Raw genomic sequence first — 6,370 nt, forward strand, 5'->3', positions numbered from 1 at the left:
CCCTCTGTGGGACAGACAGCGACAGTTAAAGCAGAGGGGACACAGGAACCCTGAGAAGAAACCTCAGCCCACTAGCCCCCGCTGTCACCAGGAGGCCGACGCAGCCGCACCTGGAGGGATTTGAAGTCTGTGGCGCTGAGATAACCATGGTAACAACAAACCCGAGCCAGCCAGTGCCTGACCCGATGGCCCAGCCCCCACGCTAGGCCTGCAGGAGACTAGAGGCCCTGCTTGCTGGGCCTCTGTCTACATCTTGTGTCCACACGTTCCATCAGCATGGAAGTCTCCAGTGTCACTGTGGTCTGTGTCAACATGCACTTGTCAGGTTTTTGGGGTTTTTTTTCTTCATTATTTTGAGGCCCTGCTGTTGGGGCATACACATCTAGGATTGTGCTGTCTCTTCTTCGTGACTTGACCTTCATCTTTATGGATGTCCCTCTTGACCCCTGGTAACAGGGGTCATCATTTGGCTTCCTGAACTGGTCACTAGAGATAGCAGCCTGACTTCCAGCAGCTGACTCCCTGGGCTGGTCACTGGAGATAACGGGTTGGTTTCCTGGGCAGGTTGCTGTAGGCTGTGGGTCAGGGTCTTATTTTTATGTATCGTCTGGCCATGGTCCGTTTGAGTATTCAGTCTCTCAGCATTCATTATCAAGGTCACCTCATGGTCCCAATACGGCCACTGCAGCTCCAGCCATTGTGACCACATTCCAGGCAGAAAGAAGGTAAGCAGAAGGGCAAAGGGCATGCTTCCTGGGTGAGTCTCTTCACAGGCTCTTTAATGAGACTCCACCCAGACACGTTTGTTTACATCTCTGCAGCCCTCCCTACTTTCAGGGAGGCTGGGAAAAGTGATTTTTACTGCGCACAATGATGTCCCCCCAAAACACAAGGCCTTCTGTTAAAGGAAAAGGGAGCTGGACAGACAACTGGCAACTTCTTTCACCCCTTCAGATTGAAAAAGTGGAAGAATAAATCTACAAAAAAAAACACGTGTGGAAAACACATCACTATCAACTTGAATATATTCTTCGATATGATAATTACTTTAATAAAGAACTGGTTGATGAGAGCTCTTTGGAGTCAAGGTTATGTGCATAAGATGTCCTCTCTAGTGCCCTCCCAACCTTCCCCCCTGCCCCCCCCCCCCCCCCCCGTCCCTCCGTCTCCGGGGCACCGAGGCAGAGACTAAGGAGCAGTCTGAATATTCTGATAGGAACACAAATTGAAAACTGCTCAACTGAGACGAATTAGTGCAAAGAAACCATCGATTCAGGGAATTGGTCACTTGGCATTTAAATTAGCTCTACAGAGAACTGGCTTTTAGCAATTGCCAGAGAGCAAGGAGTGAGTTCATGCAGAAGTCCATAGGACAGCCCGGTGGGGGCTCTCCTGTGGGGATGGTGCCCCCCCTCACACCCCCCTCCCCAAGCTCAGGGAGGGCCCCAGGGCTGGAGGGATGACTTCACAGCACGGTAATCACTCCCTTTGAAGTGGCTGAGTCATGTCCTCTGAAAACAAAGAGATGGAAGAAGCTGAAAATTCAGAGTTTGGGAGAGATTACATTCTGAAGAAATGCATGGAAAGGGGTGCTTTGCACATTGAGACCCAGCGTGCTTTCAAGACAGGGCCCTGGGCAGCCGGGAGCCGGAGGCCTTGCTGGGAAGCATGCTCATGGGGGGAGGGGCAAGGGTGGGCTTTGGGGGCGGTGGCCTTCCCTCCAAGACACCCACCTTGCTTAGGAAATGAGAGCGGCTAGTATGTGAGTCCCTTTCCCAACGAAGGATCCAGATGAGCACACACTTGTGCACACGTGCATGCACACACACCCCCACACGCATATACACACACATGCACACACATGCACACACACTCCACTTGCCTCTCCTTCCCTGGAGTTTTCCATTTTCTCTGCTGCTGGGAATGGGCTGGGAGTGCTTTCCGTCTTTGCTCTGTACGCTGTGCTCAGCACACTCCCTGCCCCGCAGCCCCATCCGCACAGCTCGTCCCCCAATGAAATGCCGCTCCCTCCTGACCCCCCAAACACACGCAGGGCCCTCCTGCCACCAAGTCTCCCAGGAAAAATCCCCCCATCAAAAATCCATCTCCTTCCATGGATGAAGCGTCCGTGATCAAAATGCAAACCGGGAGGCAGGACGACACACCGCCCCGGGTGACTTCCAGCCGATAAAGAAAACACGGAAACCGCCTCCAACCCCTCTGGAGAGGGAAACTGACCACCCAGGGCGGAAGGAAAGTTGGCCTGGTCCTGCTCTGGGTGCACAGTCAGCAGCAAGACTTTAGAAGAATAGGAAATGATTGGGTTGGAAGCTTTTCAATGTTAAAAATAAATAAATAAAAATAAATAAAAAGTTGGTAACACATTATTGACAACTTAATGGGAATTAGTCCTCTGATCATGTGTAACGGCCCTAACAGGAAAGTCCTCAATTCCCGAGGAGCCATCCAAGCCTCGTGTCCGCCCAGAAGGGCCACCGTTGCGTTTCTTCCCGGCCCTTGAGCTGTTTCATTGGGAAACTGCTGACTCGAGGGAGAAGGGACCCGGGAGGAGGGGATGCCCAAGGGTGGGAGGTGGCAGCGACGGCTCCCACAGCACCAGCCAAGGCTTTTCCGAGGCTCCTACATGTATGTTCCCCGTTTTTCTGGATTAAGCTTTTCTATCTCATTTTTCTTTCTACTATTTGAGTTGTACACTTATCCTATTTCCAGCCTTTTCACTGGTGCCATTCACACTCTCAACTGTATACTAGATTAACAAAGTCAAGTCACTAACTCTCCCTCTTGCCAAAGGCAAATATCTTGGATACTTTTGTGTGTGTGTTTCTGTTGCCCAGTATTTTGGGGTCTACCCTGGTGTTTAAATGACCCACATTAAACTGTTACCATCGCGTTATTTTATAGTCGATGCTTGTTTCTAGTCACCCACGGTTGCCAGTGCCTTTGTCCACCTCTCCTCTTGCATCTCCGCTTCCTTCCTCGGGCTGTAGAGTTCCTTTCATGGTAAACTCCCTTTGTTTTCGCTTCTTTGAAAATGTCTTTACTTCGTAACTCGGAGAAGATAGGTCAGCCGAGTTGGCCCACCCGAGTTGGCGGTAGGTCGTTTCCTCCACACTTGGATTTTCCTGCCACCTTCCAGCTGCCTTCACTGCGACTGCAATGTCAGCTGGGCATCTGTAATTGCCACGTGTCACTTAGCGATTCTCTCTGCACGCTTTTAAGATTTCATTTTTGTCTCCCAACAGGGATTGGTTAAAGTGGGGAAGCCACAAACAGAGAAATAAGGCACAGAATCAGGCAAGAGAAAAAATTTTAAGATGAACTGAAATATAAAATGAACTTGAATTGGACATCTGAAGATGGGCAGGAGCAGGTAAGATGGAGACAGAGGAGAGGGGGGAAGACAGCCTGAGCGGGTGGGGGGGGGGCTGGTACGGGGTGACTCGTGCATGGCTTCCCCCCGCCATGTCCCTGTGGCCTCTCTGACTTGTCCCGTGGTTCCGAGTGTTGGCAGAAGCTTCCAGCAGTGACAGCGAGTCCTCGGGGCAGCCGCTGGGGCCCGTGGTGTCCGCATGCTGGATTACTGGGGCGGCTGACCTTGATCACTAGGCTGAGGAGGCATCTGCCGGGCTTTTCCATTAGAACGGCCTGGTTTTCCATTTGTAATGAATAAACGCTCAGCGGAGGCACTCGGAAGCTGTGCAGATGTCCCCTGGCTCCCCAAACAGGGTCTGGCCGGCAGCAACTATTTTGCGGCGTTTGCCTAGAGGTGACTTTGTGTTTCAGTCCTTCCTTCTACATTATTAATTGGGATCCTTCTGTAAGGCAGAGCTGTCCCTTCTCCGTTTCTTTGTTTACTCTTCAATGATTCATTTACATCAGGATGGGTTCATGGGTATTCGTCGTGCTACGGCTTACCATCCAGGTCTACCCTCATTTATTTTCTTGCTCCAATTGTTCCAGCTTTGCCACTGGGAGCTCCTTCAGGTTGCTTCCTGCGTTCTTTCAACAAGCCCATCCTTTTCAAGCACCTCCTTATTTTCTGGTTCCACAAGACGTCCCGGGCTCCGCTTGTATTTTTCCTGCCCCAGTTCTGGAACCAACCACTTCTCCAAGGGCCCCTGGTTTCTTATGCAGGCGCACGTGGGAGACGGTGTGGGTTCAGTTCCAGACACCGCAGTGACGCCAGTATCGCAGTAAAGTGAGTATCGCAAGGAAGGGAGTCGTAATCTTTCTGTTGGTGGAAGGTTTTGCCTTCCATTTATTAAAAACACATCTGGTCAACTGCAATTAAAATTTTTTTTAAAGATTGAAATGCCACATCCATGAACTAAATGACGCAAGCCTGCAAGGAGATGGTTTACTTCCTTGGCCGCTGTCATGCTCAGTTGGCTCCTCCTGTGTGGCCTGCGGGCTCACACCTGAGCTGCGCGTGGGGGGCAGAGGCAGGGCCATCAGTGCCTTATTCCTGACCTTGGTGGGAGTGCCTTAGGCTCTTTGCCAAGTAAGATACGGACTTGAGCACCAAGGTACATAGATTTTATCAGGTCAAACGTGTATCCCCTGGCTGCAAGCAATGTGAGTGTACTTAATGCCACTAACTGTACACTTACAAATGGCTAAATGGGCCCGGGGCAGGTGGCTCAGTTGCTTGGAGCATCGTCCCATACACCAAAAGGTCGTGGGTCCAGTTCTCCGTCAGGGCACATACCCTGATCTAGGCACAGATGGGAAGCAACTGAGCAATGTCTCTCTCTCTCTCTCTCTCTCTCTCTCTCTCTCTCTTCCTGTCTCTCTGAAAATCAATAAAAAACATATCCTAGAGTTGGGATTTTTTAAATATGTTTTTTATTGATTTCAGAGAGGAAGGGAGAGGGACAGAAATGAGGCACATGCCTGGGTTGCGGACTCAACACCCAGGGTGGGGCGTGTAGAAGGCAGCCGGTCAATGATTCTCTCTCTTCATTAATGTGTCTCTTTCTCCCTCTCCCTTCCTCTCTGAAATCAATAAAAATATTTTTTTAAAAAAGCAAGCTGGCGAATTGAGGCAAATAACCACGTGATCTCAAGTCAAGGGCAGTGTCTGCCTTGTTCGCTTTGCAGGACAAGCCACTTGGGCCAAAACGTATGAAGCAGCACATTTGCGACGTCCTATAAGCCACTCACTGCCTTTCATCAGGCGCCCGGACGTCCCCTGTCCCTTTGATCTCTCAGCCGATGGTCACGTGAGCCAGTCACCTCCAAGGACAGACCTCAGGCCGGCCCTGAGCCGCAGGCGCACAGGAACTCTTATCTTGTCGCCATTCCCGCCGTCCTGACCCACTGGGTCCTCTGCTCTTTGCTCTCCATCTTCCGTCCGTCAAGCCAGCAAAACACAGCCCAGAGGAGCCATGAAAACGGCTTTATTTTCCTGGTTTTTTCATTTGTCATGAAATAGGAACCAGCAAAACATAATACCCAACTGAGAATCCTACAGCGTCCCTTCAATTCCATTCTGTCAGTAAAAAGCCAGGCTTGCGGGGGGGGGGGGGGGGGGGACCCACTAGTAAGCGGCTTTTTTGTTGTTAATCCTCACCCAAGGATATTTTTCCATTGATTTTTTAGGGAGAATAGAAGACAGAGACACAGAGAAACATCGATGTGAGAGAAACACATAGATTGGTTGTCTCCTGCATGCGCCCCAACCAGGGCCTAGGCTGGGGAGGCGCCTGCAACCAAGGTACATGCCTTTGACCAGAATTGAACCCAGGACCCTTTGGTCCATAGGCTGATGCTCTATCCACTGAGCCAAACCAGCTAGGGCCTAAATGGCTTTTGATGTGAAATCAGTCTTCCCATGCGCTCGCTTCCCACCAGCCACTGGTCGCCACCTCATGTCAGGTGTGCCCGTTTCTGTCCTCAGTCCCACACTCTGTCTCCCCCTCATAAGGGGCCATCTCAAAAGTGGAGGGAGTGGAGAAACACCTTTCTGATAGCATGAGAGCACAAACAAAAAGCTGGGTAAATTGGACTATGAAAAGGTCTGTATTAAAAAGAGAACACTAAAAAAGCCAAGAGTCAAACTGGAAAAAATTTGCTATTTATACAGCAGCTATAGAATAGAAAGATCACCTTCAAATCAGCCGTCCTCTGAAAGAAAAAGAGAAGCAACTGGGCAAAGGAAACTATGAAGACTGTTCAAGGAACAGATGCCCCAGCCCTGGCTGGTTTGGCTCAGTGGATAGAGTGTTGGCCTGAGGGCTGAAGGGTCCCATCAAGGGTACATGCCCAGGTTGTGGGCTTGACCCCCCTAAGGGACATGCAGGAGGAAGCCAACTGGTGATTCTCACTCATCATTGATGTTTCTCTCTCT

Source organism: Myotis daubentonii, chromosome 3 (assembly GCF_963259705.1).
Source record: "Myotis daubentonii chromosome 3, mMyoDau2.1, whole genome shotgun sequence".
NCBI lineage: Eukaryota > Metazoa > Chordata > Mammalia > Chiroptera > Vespertilionidae > Myotis > Myotis daubentonii.